Genomic DNA, 17,601 nt, shown 5'->3' with positions numbered 1-17,601 from the left:
TTCAAAACTATGAATCGCGTCCGTCGGTCACACCGAACAAAGCAGTCGCAGAGATTGAAGTCGCACGGTCGGCATCTGGTGACTATTTGCCTGGTACCGCGTATACTTGCGCTTACGTCAGTAACCACGAAATACAACACACAATACACACAATGCGAGGCAGCGCGTTAAAAGTCGACCGCACAAACAGAACTCGGCACGACGATCACACGAACGCAGAACTATACGTACGGGCTAGGAAGGTCTCCTTAGTGTCGTGAGCGCGCCTGCCAGGTGGAAAGATTGCGCGATCCAGCGTGCAGACGGCGCTGCCGCTCGCTGGCGTGCTTTCGCGCGTGTGAGCCTGCGCTCTGTGGAGTTTCCCGTTGAAGCCAAGCTTTTTGTTGCGGTATAAGCTCGTCGTGTAGGCCACACATGGCGCTGATAAATTGTAAAACGAAGAAAAGAAAACTCTGGAGACTATGCGGGCAGATTAGCTTCTTCTGAACGGCACATGCTGGCGTAGAGAACAAACATGTAGGAAATTCGGGGTTTCCGTTCTAGTTGATTAACATTCTTTTTCACGCAGTAATGTTTGAGTACAATGATTGAAATATTCATTGACAATTATAGCGGTTACATCAAGAACAAAAATAAAATGAACAGACGCAAAGACAGATATTTTCGCGCAGAATGTAAACAGTGAAAGGAAAAGATAGGTGCATATAAAAAGAAAAATAATTAATTAAAAGTAAGAATCAGCCAACAGTCAAATGAAATTTATGTACACATGAGGGACCTCCCTTGATGTTTCACGCCCACTCTTGCAGGCATGCTGGATCCGTAGAAGCTCTGAATGAGAATCGATGCCTTTTCATTGCACGAGTTCTTTTGCATAACGTCATGGAACAGGTTGTCTTTTTCTTTTTAGGCATGTTGCGTTGGAGAGGCTAGAAAGATTTGCAGTCGCACGCGAGCATGCACGAACCTCTCAAGACGCAGCTCGGAATGAAATTGCAACAACCACGAAAATTCCAGGGTCGGATCTAAGAGGAACAGGGTACCGGTGCCCTTACCCCCTCCCCCCTTTAATTTTCGACGACCGTAGCGGCAGCCGCTACGGGTCGCTGCGAGCGCCTGCACCCTAAAGCTTTACTGCACCCTAGAGTTACTGTAAATGTTACTTTTATGTGGCGGAGTTGCTCATCTGTTTTCAAAACGCCGCTAGCAATCGTGCACTGCAGAGAAGCTGATGCGCAGGCCGCCGCCGCTGCAGCGAACCGGTTTGTACTCCCGTGCCACAGTCCCGAAAGGAGGCTTTCATAAAGGGACGCTTTTCACCAATACGAAGCAGCGCCGCATGTTCCTTGTGTCCTTGTCTATTAGGCACCGTGGAACGCCGCACAGAAGCCTTCGCGGTAGGGATGTCCGAAAAGCAAATTTATTTTAGGTTCGAAGCGAACAGTGATTACCTCGAATAATTTTGAATCGAATAGTTCGAATAGTATGCATCACACATTATATAAAAAAATTAGCATAAATATTGTCGAGGCCCAACTAACCTGCACAGCGTTTTTTTTTTAATTGGAACGAGGCATGTGCGACTGTCATTCTTTTTGCTGCAAGTAAACGCTACTAAACTAAGCGCTACGCTACTAAACGCTACGTTTAGTGGCGTTTAGTAGCATCAAATAGTAGCAGAATTTCAATTTCAGTAAGATGCAAGTTATAACCGATAAAATACGTCACACTATAAAGTTACTATACATATAACATATTATAACATATAAGCCCGTATAACAAGCTTTTAAACTTAAAAAATAATCAGGGGCGTAGCCAAGAAGAGGGTTGGGGGTTTCAACCCCCCCCCCTCGAAATTGTTCAATTTTGCTTGCGCATATATTCACGCACACATACAAACACACGCACGAACATACATAAAGTATGGTTGAACCCCCCCCCCTCCCCCCCGAAAAAGATTTCTGGTTACGGCCCTGAAAATGATTAATCTATGTCGGAGTAATATGTTAATTTAACCTTGAAGTGGGGCTTCGCGGCATTGCGCAATTTTGTTGGTTAGGTGCTTTCACGGCATTGCATTTTCAGGCTGCAGTGAAACCACCTTCACAGGTGGGTTACATGCCATCCAATATACGCCTATTCGTTCATTATGAATACTTTGAAATTTCGGAACCTTAAATTCGTGTCGAAGCGAATTCGAATACTATAATATTCCTTCGAACATTCCTAGTGCTCGAATATTCGCACATGCCTACTTCGCGGCAAACAGACGCAGACAGTCTGCCAGTATGTCAGGACGGCAGCAAAATATTGTCTACCCTCGTTGCTCGCGAGGGTAACATGCACAAAGCAACAAATTTAACCACTCTCGGTTGACCTGAAAAAAAGGTTAAAGATTTAAACCGCTCACATAGAGAACAGTGGTAGTTGCACGCTCCCCAGGCCTTCTGTAAACGCATCGTGTCTGAAGAAAAAAAGATCACAGTTTCACCCCAAGCGCGAAGCAATGAATGCAAAGGCAGCAAATTGTAATGTTATACGAAGGAAGGCTGGCAGCTAACTGTTTTGGATCCGATCTCGCGTAACTATACAAAACGTTGGTGTAAGAGAATACGGCCGCTCCAGGGAGAGGTGCGCTTTTCGCAGTCTCTTTGAGTTGAGAGCGCGCGTAAAAGAGTATACGAGCCGTTTGCTGATGCCTGCGAGATAGCGAGCGCGCAAGCGATCGTGAACGCGCTTTTAGGATCAAAGTTCGCAGTTGCTGCTCAAGCACCCCCCCCCCCTCGCATCCCTCCATGCTCATTCAAGACGGGCGGGGCGTTTCGTTTCTGCTTGAGCAGCATCGACGGCAGGTCTAACACGCGGGGGGATGTTATCGCATGCGCCGTCCGAGTGACGCAGATAGGCCAGCTCGTTTGATCTCTGCATCAGCCGCTATCGTCGCCGCTGCTCGCGAGCTTTTACTCACGGGTAGAACCTACGATGCGCGGTGGGATGTTATCAATTTGGACTTTACACTGAACATGACGGCGACGACAAAAAACCGTCGAGAGTGCCGATATAATTGCTATCGCAAGAAAAGTAGCCACGTGACGGTCTTTGGTTGGAAAATAACTTAACAGCGCAGTCAACTTTAAGACTTTTCGACTTTAGGACTTTTAGGACTTTCTTTTTCTTTAGGACTCTAGAACACTCTCTCCCTAAATGAAAATAAAGCAATATGTCCGTTGGCAGTTACGAATATGTACTCCCTATTTCCATATAATGAGAGCCATCTGTAAGTTCTACGTAGATCTTGTTCGTGGATCTGAAGGAATCTAAAGGACAGTTTTTGCAGTGTACGCGCATGACTGCTGGCGTTTCATTCGGAGCCGATAGTACGTGTAACAAGTTTTAATGTGCATCCAACTCGCCCGCAATAACCCGCTGGCCGATGAAGTCATCAATTTTATTTTGTCGGCAAACGTTTTTTCTACGTGACTACAACTGGGTAATGGAGTGTGAACTTTCGCTCAAGTCTGTTTACATAACGCTAACTTTTGCTGATAAGCCGTAAAATTGATCGCACTTCACTTCCAAAGCAGCGCAGACTCTCTTTAAGTCGCTTGGTGGGACGTTGGCGCTTTCACGTAAGCTATTTCAACGCCATCCAGCCCAGTGAGTGACGCTACGAACTCGGTGGCATGATCCTAACCGCGGTGGCTCTGTGTATATAGAAGATACGTTAAATATTAACGTTTCTTAACCTCCTGTAATGCTAGCAGCCATCTAAAGAACTATCGTTACAAGAAAATACAGCTAGTAGTCGACGCCGTGCGACGTGAGCGAACTGTAAAGAAAATGCTGCTGTTCTAGCCACAGCCTAGCAGACGACAAAAGCCAAATCCCCGCCTTTGCGTCACCGGAGCGCCGTTCGCAGCGCCGCCATCGGTGGCGCACCAGGCGCTATTGCTTCAAACTGCTTCGGCGTAAAATCGCGCCAGGTCTCAAAACACATGAATTGCACAACGAGTGGGGGTTTTAAAGGCCCACCCATTACAAACCGCTCATGACATATTTATTCATCAGCCGCAAAAGCATCTACAAAGTGAGCAGCTGCGGAGGTTCGCGTGCTGCCTTACGGACGCGTAGTGGGCCCTTCGCTGATTCGCAAAATGAATAATTATGGCGTAATGGCCACTTAACAACTGTACTTGCAGCAGGCATTCTAAGATAGTTTGGAAAAGTCATTGTTACGGGCACAGTGGTTTGTTTTCTTACGGCTCGGTTGAGGCATGCACCGAGAACCGAAGCAAGGCTACCGATTGAGAAGGCGATGCGCACGGGGCCCCATAACGCTATCGCGTTCTACTCTTGAACGCGAAGTTCAAGCGTCCTTCAAGTTTTCATTGCTGCCTTTCCTTGTTTCACGAATGACCACCGTTGTTGCCTGTAGCAACAGAAGTGCTGCGCTGCTCAGCACGTGGGTGAAGATCCAATTCATGGCATGGAGGAAGGAAAAAGTTACGAAAAAGGAAGGAAAAGCGCCCGCCGTGTGTACGTCTCTTCTGTTGTCCATGTTTTTAGAGCAGCCATGAATCAAGTTACAAGTTTGCACCAACTGGCCCAAATGAAAGCATTACTGCATTAAAAGGGAGCACTGCGCGATGCGAAAACAAGAAAGAAAGAAAGAAAGAAAGAAAGAAAGAAAGAAAGAAAGAAAGAAAGAAGCCGCAGTTTCGCCGCAAGGGGGAAGCAATGAATGCGACAGCATGAACTTAGAGAATGTCACACGAAGAACGAGATGCAGCTCGATACTTGCAGCGCGCCGCTGAAGCACAAAGGACGCCCGAAAACAATGCACAGACATGCACAGGGCGAACGTAAACTGGTGTGCCCAGTGTTTTGTTGTTTTTTTCTTCCACATCACGAGTGGGTATAGACAGCGCCTCCTCTATTTTTCTGTGCCTGCCGCGTGAGCGGCGTGGCGCCCGCCGAGCCCTCTCCCATTACTCTCTCGATTTCGCCCCCTAGACGCCGCTTGGAGCGCTGCCTTATTACCCTCTTGCAGACGACGCTCTACGCCGCTCGCGCGCCGGCCTTCGGCGCTTTTTCTGTCGTCTGCTAAAAAGAAGCGCGAACGTCGTTCGGAGTTGTTGCCATCACATTAAAAGAGCTAGTATTCATGTGTAAATAAAAATAAAGGTGAAATAAATTGTCAGTATGACTCTTACCGAAGTGATAATTCCTGTGCCAGTCACCTTGCAGACGACAAGTTTTAACCCGTCGTCTGGTCGCAGAGGCAGTTGTATGTCCGTCTGTTTGCTTCGGAGGTGATGTCCTCCTGCCTTTTCATCGGTCGCTATGCGCTGCTGTTGCGTTCCGTTCTGCACTTCTAGCCAACGAAAGAAAGAAGCAGGAGTGTCCTTTCACGAGATACCGGCGAACACGGAGCTACGTGCAAAGCACAGCTTCGTTCGTTTCCTCGGGGAGCATTATTAGGAGCGGCGAGACAAGCAGCACGTCATCAACAAGCGCGTCCGCAGCAGTGAACTTGGCGCAGCACCTACTGCATGAACTCTGCACTTCGACGAAGCCGTTTCTGCCTACGACAGATGTAGCAGCAGTTTCACTCGTCGCAGGATACGCGTCGTGAGCGAGAAAAGTGACTGCGAGCGCTGCGTGTCGCTGGTCTTAAAGGCAAAAGGGAGCAGCACTAGTGCTACGAACGGCTTGATTTCCCACCAGGACAGAGGTGGCTTGTGCTACCCCACTCCGGAGCTCGTGCGCGTTCTCCATGCTCTGAAGAGATTTGTGGACGCGATGCTTTTGGACCGCGTATCTCTCCATAAGCCTCTGGAGACGTGCGTAATGAAGAGTGTAGATGTAATTGTTCGTTTACCAGTACTGCTGTGCGACCGTACGTTGCGACCAAAGCCAACGGCGCAAATGAATATAACTGGTGTGCAGAAAGTTTATGAAGCCGCTGTTCACAAATCATGCTGTCGACTTCACCGACAAAAAATCTGTGGCCAGGCTTTATCAAAAGAAGCCGTTGTCAGGGAAGTTTTTGAAGCTTTGATGCTTGCACGATGCGCTCACCTTCTCTGTGGACTGACGCAAATAAGCGGTTTCAGCTAGTTCACCCGGTTGTTTCTTTACTTGTTCTGACATGGTTTGTTTTTACATTCCTCCTTTGTATATATAAAATTGCTGTCTCGTTTTGTCACTTCCACCTGTGAATTTCATTTATATTTTGATCGGTATATCGATCTCGTCGTTCAGAGTACTTTCCTTCGAGCGCTTACCGTTAGGACGCTCTTTTTCGTGATGGGCTATCATAAACAAATAGGCGAATTCGGAAGTGCCGAATACGAGTGAAATAAATCTTATAAAATTAGAAAATGCGAGCGGCTGCGCAGCATTCAACCATAGCAATCAAGCAAAGAGAGAACGTGAGAGAGGGTAATAACCTGACGCCACCACGCGGTCACTCGGAGAAACAGACCGCCAATCGTAGAGCAATGGGAACTGGCGCGACGCAACAGGCACAGAAAAATAGAGGAGGCGCTGGTATAGAAAAGGGCCAATTTGTCATGCGCCTCTCAAGGGCCGTTTTCACATTGAAAGAAAAATAGGAGCGTTGCGTCTGCAAGTGTCGACAATGGAGAATCAGACGCTCTTAGATATTTCTTTTTCTTTTGACCTGTGGCGCGTGGAGTGACCCCCTGCGTCTCCTACCACACGGGGGCGTCTGATGTAAGGCATGCCCTGTGTTCTTTGTTTTTCTTTTCCTTCCACATCACGAGTAGGTACAGAAAAGGGCCACTTTGTCGTGCACGTCTCAAGGGCAGTTTTCAAATTGAAAGAAAATTAGAAGCGTTGCGTAATAGAAACCACGCTCAAGCTCCTCTGAGATTTGCTTACCACCAGCTGGAAATGATGCATATAAATAGCTCACTGTAATAGAAAACACGCTCAAGCTCCTCTGAGATTTGCTTACCACCAGCTGGAAATGATGTATATAAATAGCTCACTGTTATTTCGCCGGCGCATGCACGGGGTATGGTTGAGTTGTCTAATGCAGCAGGCTGGGGAGCGAGGGGTCGATGGTTCGAATCCCCGGCCCCGGTCGGGGGCTTCGGAATTTTTTTCTTCTGCTTTATTTTTCCTTGCGCGTTTTATACATATACATATCTGGGGCATGACGGGGATGGCAACGGCAAAAATCAGCCCAGAGTGTCCATATAATTGCTATCGCAATAAAAGAAAGAAAGAAAGAAAAACTGTAGGTCAAGGCCCCACACGTGAAGCTTCGCTTGCCCCCATTTAGGGGATGGGCTCCTAATCTTTCTATATTCTTTAAAGGGTCCTTGCACCACTTCTTCAGCATAGTGAGAAAACACTGCCGATTGGTAGTCGAGACTCCTGAGAACACGCGAGCCAAACATTATAGCGCAGCACGTGGCCCGGAATTTACAAATAATTCTCAGTCAGCTAGAAATCGCTCCCTCTTCTCTCGAAAAAATGATGCCATAAACCCAAATGACCGCGCCATAAACCACAATTCCGCGGCCATTGGCTGATTTGAGAGTCGTGAGCTGCTGGATACCGCCACGTGCCCACGCGCGCACGCTCGCGATCACACTGAAAGTTCGAAAAAAAAATCACAGCATATCCACGGAGTGAATCGTGATGAGTGGGCGAAGCTGCGGAGGTTCATCGGTAAACCGTGAATCTTCCGTGAATTCTGCCCAGTACAACATCACCGACGTGAGATCGGGCGCGTTTATACTAAAGGTCCGATGAGTTATGACGACTTGCACCTCACTTTAATTTTACATGTACGCTGTGAATTTTCATTGTTTAGAAAACCATTTCTTTAGAAAACATCTGGCGTCTTTCGTTAAGCAGCTGGCGTCTTTTCGTTTTGCTTTAGAAACATCTGGCGTTCTTTCGTTTTGCTTTTAGAAAACATCTGGCGTCTTTCGTTGGTTTATTTCATCAATCAACGGCGTTTTGAACAAAATTTTTATTGTTTAATCACGCACAGGAGAAATCTCACCAGGCACTACCTTGGAGGTAAACAATGGCTGCTAACGGGAATGAGAGACAGAAGAAGTCGGCTTTTAGCTACCACTTACACTTCTACTAACGTTTCCTACTGGAACATGCCAATGGCTGCTAATGGGGAATGAGAGACAGAAGAATTCGGCTTTTAGCTAACGCGCACGCTGCGAATTTTTTATTGTTCAACAACGCACAGGAAAAATCTCCCACCGGCACCACCTTGAAGGTCAAAGCGTAAGACTGGTTACGCACTACGACTACGAGGGACGAACGGGTGCCGCCTTAAGGAGCTTCGCCCCTAAAAAGAAAGTGCTCACAATCATGACTCACGCTGACGAAGGGACGCATCTTCTTGCCCCCTTGTCATCCCTCTCGCTGCGTATCTTTCGGCGCGCTCGCTAGTAGGAAAGGAGAGAGAACGCGCGTGAAGCGTGCACGACAAATTGCTGTAGCTCCGCTCGTACTTAACGGATTCTAAAAAAAAAATTTGCGCCAGTCGATTCGTGAGACAATAACCTCTTTCAATGACGCCATTCGACGATTAATGGCAAAAGTGTTGCAGGGCCTCTTTCAGAGAGATGCTGTGTTCTGGGAGCCCTCTAATTTGCCGGCTTCGTCAAAATTTGAGTGGTGCCTGAAGTGGTCGCTGTCTGCTTAGCCTTCTCTATGGCCAGTGTGGCATAACAGCTCTTAGGTAAATGAGACAAAGTGGTCTCTCACAGGGGTCCCTGAGAAGCAGCGTGTCCCACAGGATGAGCAAGCTCTGCCTGAAGTCGCGGAAGATCTCGTGGAAGACGCACACCCAGCTGGCCAAGAGCACAGCCGCCAGGGCCAAGCCCACGAGGAAAGCCAGCGTCGCACCGATCAGCCATTGCATCTCTTCGTCCGCCCTGCGCAACACATCGGCGAACTGCGCCACAGCCGCATGAAAGTAAGGTAGCCGTTACGATAGTGACGTCATGGGCAGTCTACTGCATTTTACTTTTCTTATGGCCCAGTATCCGCAAAGGCAGACAAAGCTATTAAAGCTTTATTTAGTTTATCACTATCACAGTGTAGTAGTAGTACAAAACTTTAATTTGCCAGAGAATCACGTATAAGAGGCGGTAGTCTGCCAGGCGATGCCTGTCAGCCGATACCTGACCGGCTCCTTTATGGCCAGTAGCTGGACCTCCGTATTATCTAACGAAAGTATTTTTTGCACGCCATAGGTGGGATAGTGCACTGATATTGAGGGGGGGGGGGGTTCCCTGCAGTTGCAGATAATATTGGAGAGCAAAACCGCCATTTGGGCTAGTTGGTATCGATTCATCTTGAGAGTGAAGAAGGGGAGGCGCAAAATAAAACAGGGACGTAAAGACTGCGTTGTCAGTCTCCTCTTTACGTCCCTGTTTTATTTTGCGCCTCCCCTTCTTTACTCTCAAGATGAATATGGGAGAGGGTGGCTATCGCCCCGCATAGTGAACAACGGGGACTAATGAAGTCATGTGAGTAAACACATGGGGAGTGGATGGCATGCGTCTGGAGACGGCGCCAGGTGATCTCCTGCCACTAGGCCAGCTTGCGGTGGGGTGCTGGTCTTGCTTGTATCGAGATTCGGTAGTAGGTGGTGATGTCGTTGTACGAGGCCAATGGTTCCCGATTCCGGTTTCTCCGGATTGGAGGCCCTATACCCGCCACTCGGTGGACGAATCCTCGAGTATGGTGGTGGGCGGCCTCGTTCTCCGGATTGGGCCGTAACCCATACAAGTTCGATGGGCAGGTGAAGTCGCAATAAAAGTCGTACTTTAACGTTTTCTGCTCGTTTCATGAGAAGTTTTGCGATAAACGAGTCAGCAATCGGCATCTTTTTTTTTTTTTTCAGTCAATTAGTTGCAGTACATTGATCATGCACGTACGGTAAGTGGGAAGTGTTGGCAAAAAGGCACTTTAATGCCTGACAGAGTGCCGTAATCTATCCCAGTAGTTAAACAGCACAAGGAGCAGTAATGTGCACGGCATTTAACAAAAATATATTAACAACGAAGCAGTGATAGTTATACAATGTTTTATAATAAAGATCCCCCCCCTCCCGCACACACAGCCGCCACCACCCTCATGCAATATTCGATATAAAGGAAGGCCTTGAGTATATTTAGTGATGCACGAACGGGCTCTGAGATCGCAGAAGACAACAGCAGCCAATGGCGTAGAGAGAAAGTGGGTTCCACATAATCTCTCAAGCACACGTTGTAGCATTTTCCCTGCCTCTGTATGAAACACTGAAGCGATGAAACTACTCTTCAGATATTTAGAGACCATCGGTCAGCTCGACAAACTTTAATGACACCTTGAGAGCACGTAATGTCACTGTCAGCACACGTCCCGCCCAAGATACAAAAAACTCAATTTGTGTTTTTACCTCTTTTTTATTCTGTTTTAACTTTTATATATTTTTTTCTATATATCTCTCTCTCTTTGTGTCTTTCAGTCCCCAATCCCCTTCCCCACGCAGAGTAGCAAGTCAGCGAATTTACACACGCCGGCTAAATTCTCTGCCTTTCAAGAAAGAGCTCTCTCTCTCTCTCTCTCTCTCATTTTCCCTGTGTGTGCGCGTCTAACCATCAGACAGCTCAAAAGTTAAGGGCAAGTTTTCTAAGGAGCTAGTCCCTGCCGAAACTAATGCTATAAGATGCCTTATAGCTTTTTAAGACATGAAATGCTCTAGAAAGGTTTTAAAAGCCCCGTTGTTGGCGGCCATCACAGAGACCGACAACTGGCCAGAACGTGTGATTAGATCCTTGTGGAAATGAAACAACCGTGAGTTACAGTGGCATATTCAAGCACCGTTCTCGCGATGTGAGTGCGACTTGTATTTTTAAATAACGTTTAAAAGTAAAAAAAAAAACGGTATTTCGCGCAGCCTAGCGGAAGAGCCTTGAAGCTGGATTATGGAGTCCTTCACTTGACTGCTATCGGAAAACCTAGTGGCACTGTCCCAGTGCGTTACATGATTATTGGGCCAGTTTGGCGCTATAGGTACTGGGACGCTGGCGCACTGCACACTGGGACACTCGTTACGGGCCGAAATCGGGCTTTTAAATTGCTTTTAAAAACTGTGGTTATGCCCAGATCGTTGTTAGGGCTGACACACGAGCACTGCGACAAAAAAAACTCAACAAAAAAAAAAGAAAAACGCCGAGCGAGCGGGAATCGAACACACCACCTCGACGCACCGTACATTCCGAGTCCGACACGTTACCGCTACGCCACACCTGGGCTTTTTTCTTCATTTTATAACTACTTCCGGTAGCCATTATTTTCATTTTTCTCGCTTAGTAACGCAGATTTCAGTCGCTTCGTGCTCGCGGCAACCTACCAGAAGATGATTAATTTGTTTATGTGCTGCCTAGGATCAGAACGTCTATCTCGCACGTTTCGCCTCAGAACATATATTAGCGTAACAGCAGATGTGTTGCGGCAATCGCACTGACTCGCTAAGCAGTTAGTCATACCTATGTCGAAAACAATGTGCATGTGAACTGCGCACTGAATACTTTAGTTTCCGTCACCCGTTTGGACATATTTCCTGTACTTTTTGTTTACGTTCCGCGTACTATACAGCCGCAGTTCACTCTAGCCGAACCGACCATTAGGCTTAGAGCTGTACTTCGTGCCCCACGATCGCTGTGGAGAATGTGGATATTCAATTACGAAGAATCTAGTAACCGTTGAAATGTAGTTCTGATCGTACCTGACTCAAGCGAGGTCATATTTGCACCATCGACTACACAAATCAGAAGCTACAAGCGTCGAGATTGAGCATTTCATTGGCTCACTGTCGCCGGCGACGTGCGGCTTTCAGCGTACGAGCCCAGTATGGAAGGACTGACTGCTAGAGTAGGTTGACGTTGATTATCACACTAATACAAATGTCATATTGTGTTGCGAATGATACGTTCTTTCGATGCAGTTATACGAACTACATTCACGACACTCGATCACACACTTCAGAAAAAGCGCACGCGCTCGCGCTCGACAGATGATTGCTTGGGCGTCTACACGTACGTATGTCGCTTAACTAAAACCAAAGCTAGATATGTGTAGTACACACGATAAAATAGTATTTTGAAAATATTCGATAAGTTTTCAATGCGAAGTATTTCTTAGCCAACCTCAGGCACTTTGGCCGTTTCTATCTACGTATCTATCTATCTATCTATCTAGCCGCCTACGTCTGGGCGCTCTCCTGATCGTCTCCATAAGTTGTAATATACCAAAATTGGCATAGTAGGGGATCAGGGTATGAACAACACGATTCACTGGTCATGACGTGAATAACGCAAAGTATCTGTCACGTACGTCATGAAACCCTTTCTCTCAGTCACGTGTGGCACATGCCCGCATACCAGAGTTCATGTTATGCGGGTATGAGCCACAGGTGATACAGTCTCAATCAACACAGTAACCGCGAACATACACATTGACACGCGAATAAAGTGATAACCAACTTTAACCAGTTTTTTACCAGCGTTCTTTATGCACTAACATATCACAGCACACAGGCCTCTATCATTTCGCTTCCATCGAAATAAGACCGCCGTGGCCGGGATCGAACCCACGACCTTCGGCTTATCAACCGAGCACCGTAACCGCTACACCACCGCGGCAGACGCAAAGAAATTGAGGGAGCTGAAGACAAAACAGCCCTGGAAGACGCTCGACTACCATCCACTCGTTCCCGTGGTCCGCAACGTGGACCACGTGGATTGCGCAAAAATCGGGGTCAGTGCGTCCCTACAATAACTCTGCCGTGGGGACCATGCCCCTCATTATTGCCGGTCACTTGAAGATTGATTTATCAAAACCCAACAACGCCTGCTTCTTACACTGCATGAAAGACGGCTTGGATGTGAACAGGGCATCACAAGACCTCGTTGCCAGGTCCACGACAGGAGGAATCATAGATCATCTCTTCGTAAGAGGCATCCACGATTTTCACCAGCTGTACTATACCTTGCACTTCATTACACATAGACTCCTCGTAGCCGGGATCACGAACGGATTCGATAACAAGTCCTGTCCAGCTGCTGGTGCTCACTGATCACGGTGATAATGACCTTGTTCAAGAACTGTCAAAACCCCTACCACACATGCACGCGAGTTCGTGAAACGTGCGTGCGTTGTCCGTCATAACGAACAAGTATAAGCATAACAACTGAAAACGCAACTGTAACAACTTTGACTGTGAGTGTAACGTAGTACGTGCAGTGCGCCTGCGCGTGGCACTCGGCTGTGTATATATCTAGAGAAAATATTCTAGAAAGCTTAGTTGCACGTAGCGCCTGTCCTGTGCAGCTGTGTTCCTTCTTTGTCCTGTTCGAATCCGTGCTATCCATTACTGAAGAATATAAGCACTACATATCAGCTTCCCGTGTCTGGTGTTGGTAACACCCATGTTGCTGCTGGCATCGTTGCGCAACTGTAAACAACTGGTTATGTAACACATGCGCGACTCTTCAACATATGTGTGTGTGTATACCATTTGCACATTTCTCTAGGCTCATTCCGTCACGCTGTGCTCAATGTGAAAAATTACGCAGCAGCCACTTTCCCGCGCATGCTTCGCATAACATATCGATTCCCACGGTACGTGGGATCTGCCGAATTTTTTCTTTCGACTTCTCGCGATCCAATACCAAATCATATACGAATTTCACCTAGCGCCCAGTTTTTTTCCAATGTTCTGCCAGTGTTCCCAGTGGTGCGGGCAGACACTGTAGAGCGTGGTCAGTGCCTCCCAGTGCGCTGTAAGACACTGGGCCACTGGGTACAGTATTTCCAGCTTCTTTCCGCGCACTGGACGGCACTGGCCACGCTGTACAGTCTGTCCCAGTGCATCCCAGTACGCTATAGTACATTGGGGAACACAGTACAGTGCTTCCAGTGCCAACCACTGCGCTGAAAGGCACTGGGAGGCACTGGAAACGCTGGTTTTTCCGATATACATGTATACGTAGTCTGAAATATGCATTTATGCGCACCATAAATACTGCTTAAAATTAGAGTATGTACGTTATTATCCATCTCCAGTCTCCACTGTATTCTATGCTCCTTGGAGTTGCACGCTGAGAAGCGGCTCTGCCTTCGCGTCAACTAAAGGGGAACATGTCGAGCAGCGGCACATGTGCGTGGAGTGCTGCGCACAAACACGCACCGTTCTCACGTTTACCTCCCACTGTTTGCAGCATATGTTGTGTGTATGCTACTTCATAGTCGCCGCAGACCCATACATTTAGATTATAAATGTTCCTCAGCGTTTTCCATGTTATCATTCTGTGATTAGACACTCTGATCAGTAAGCTTTCCGTCGCGCTAAAGAAAACAGGTACCATAAAAAACATGGTTGATCCCTCCGTCATAGGAATCGGAATAACACGAAAGTAAAGCGCGCCCTTACAGAAGTAATTGAATCTTTACTGTACAGTGATATAAGAGAGTTTGCAAAATGCATGTTGATATCTCGCGGCTATAGCACCGTTTAACGTGAGTGTACCTACTTTGATGATTGGTGGTACGTCTCTATCCTGACGACTAACGTCCATGCTAAATGATTAAACAAACCCTTGTGGTAGTTGTAGTAGTTAACGGTGAAAGCGTAATCAGAGAACGAGGTGTGATAGCCAGAGGAGCATAGGCGTGCGCAGGGTTCCCCATCAGAGGGGGCAAAGGTTCATCGCAGCGCCCCCCACCCTACTAAGTCAAGGTATGGGGAAGATTTTCCGCCCCCCCCCCCTCTTAGGTGATTAGAAGGGTCAGTGTACGGGGCAGATTTTGCGCCCCCCCCCCGCTGCCCCCCCTGTGCGCACGCCTACTAAGAGGAGCGTCGCATATTGGACGCAGAACTTGGTCGCCATCCCGCGGCATGTTACAATGTGATTGAACACCACGGCCGGACTAGAGGGAAACGCAAAGCGCGTCGTGCCGCCCCGGTAGCCCAGCCGCGATTTTTCCCGGGGTGAGCGCGTGAGCGAGGAACGCGCGGTGTTACAGCCAGGTGAGACAGGCGCGCGTCGCAGAGCTAGTTTTGGTTTGGATTAGCGTGATGCAATGAGCGAGGCAGACGCTTTTACGACGCTTGCGCTAATGTCGCCCCCTCGCGGTGTGTTAAGGCATTGACAAAATTGAACTATTGAAAACGGGCCGAATGGGAGGGACGTGCAACGCGTTGGAGGTGCTAATCGCGAAGGCCACAGTAATGACGAATTCCTTTACTTTACCACTCCCAGAGAGCAACACCACTGCGCCGACGGGGAGAGTGGTAGATATAAAAGGCGCGTTTGTAAAGCCTATGGAGTTTGTCACCGTGGCGCAGTGGATAGCGTGCCCGGCATGTGTTGTCGCGGACCGAGCGGTCGTGGGTTCGATGCCCGTTGACGGAACTGTTTTTCTTTGCCATCTGATCGTGTAAATTCTTTCGACGTCATTTCCGTGACGGAAATACGTCACTGAAGTCTTGGTGGACCCTGCAAGCTGGATAGACAGGCTCGTCTAGTTCACCCTCTACACGTGTGCTTAAAAAAAAGGCAAGGATCAGGCAACGCGAGAAATCTCACAAATGTTTGCTATAAGCGAGAATGAAAGAAAATGTGTCAGTGTTGCGTCGGTCGCTTTGTCCCGTAAAGAGCTTGAGTATCTGAAAGCAAATCTTGCGCATGTAAGGTGGTAACACGTGGGTATGCAGTTATAAGAACGCACCTCTGAGTGTAATGGTGCGCATTCGCTCATGTCCGACGGTTTTTGGCTTTTTCGTGTTGTCTTTCAGTAATAAATCAGTTGATGTCTAGCGCCCGTCCTGTGTATGTGTTCCTTACTTTTATCTGCGCCTGGTTTTTTGCGCTACGAATATGATTACAAGTGACAAGTTTCACTCCGCATACAAACGCTACATTCGTCACAGTGTCGTCAGTTACAGTAAACAACACAAGCTTCCCAGCACACAGGAGACAGTTCATGTCTGGTCCTGGTAAGGATACACTGTAGGCAACCTTCAATGGTACACCACATAACGCGTGCTTTCTCCAGCTGCCTGACGGCAGAGCAACGTCCCCGTGGTAGAAAGGAAGTCTAGGCTCAGAAATGGCTCTCACAGGCTCATCCGCATCCTCACCTGGCAGTGGCAGCAGCACGTAGCTCATCCGTTGTCGCTTTTCTGGCAAGGCCAGTGGTGGGCACATCATCTGCTTAAGAATATTATCTTCCTGGGAACGGACTTTGATAGGTAGCAGGCACATTCGGAAATATGGCGGGAACGGCACCAGGCAGAAAGACCGGCCTCGTTCTCTCAAGGCGCACAGTACACAGGAGACAGTTCATGTCTGGTCCTGGTAACGATACACTGTAGGCGACCTTCAATGGTACACCACATAACGCGTGCTTTCTCCAGCTGCCTGACGGCAGAGCAACGTCCGCGTGGTAGAAAGGAAGTCTAGGCTCAGAAGTGGTTCTCACAGGCTCATCCGCATCCTCACCTGGCAGTGGCAGCAGCACAGTAGCTCATCCGTTGTCGCTTTTCTGGCAAAGCCAGCGGTGGGCACATCATCTGCTTAAGAATATTATCTTCCTGGGACGGGCTTTGATAGGTAGCAGGCACATTCGGAAAGATGGCGGGAACGGCACCAGGCAGAAAGACCGGCCTCGTTCTCTCAAGGCACACAGCTTTGCCGTCAATAATATGTGCGAAGTAGACATGTGCGCCGGTCCCAAAATCGCCGGCGGCGGCGCGCCGGTGTTTCCACCTCCGGCGGCGGCGCTTGAACGGCGTGGGGTTGATCGGATCGGGGGGGGGGGGGGGGGGGGTGATTCTTAAAAGGAAGAAGGAAATGAAAATGAAAATTGGGTGTAGAGTGCACGATAACTTTCTCTCAAGTGAGGACACCTCAACCGATACAATCACGGGGGACTGGGGATTGAAGGGACAGTGAGAGTGAAAAGAGCATGGTAAAAGAAGAAAAAGAAAGGTGGCGCGGGAGGGGGGGAGTGGGGAGAGGAGATTTAAGAGTGGTAAGTTGGGCGAGTTGGTAATGATCCATTATGTTTGTGCTTTCCTCTCCTGTTGTGTTACCGTCCGTTTCTTGCGCAGTTACATAATAGAGATTTAAGAGGTGGTGGGGAGAGAATTTTGCCCCTTCATTTTTAGAAAAGATCTCTTTAACCGAAATGGCGAAGCAGTGAATCCGATAGCAACATGTCGTTATGTTATACGAAATAAGGCTATCAGCTAACTCTTTTTGTCCGATCTCGTGTAACTCTACAAAACTCTGCTGTATGGGAATACGGCCGTACCCGGGAAAGAAGCGGTTTTCGCGCATTTTCTCGTATCAGTGGACACAGCACGAAGCGCTGAAATCACAGTGCGTACAAGGGTATACGAGCCGTTTGCTGATGTCTGCCGACATAGCGACCACGCCCTTACAGTCAAAGTTCACAGTTGCTGCTTCGAGCCCCGCAGACCCCCCCTCCCTTACCCCAGCATCCTTTCATGCTCCTTTCATGCTCATCCTTTCATGCTCC

This window comes from Rhipicephalus sanguineus, chromosome 5 (assembly GCF_013339695.2).
Source record: "Rhipicephalus sanguineus isolate Rsan-2018 chromosome 5, BIME_Rsan_1.4, whole genome shotgun sequence".
NCBI lineage: Eukaryota > Metazoa > Arthropoda > Arachnida > Ixodida > Ixodidae > Rhipicephalus > Rhipicephalus sanguineus.
This window is presented reverse-complemented; position numbering follows the sequence as displayed.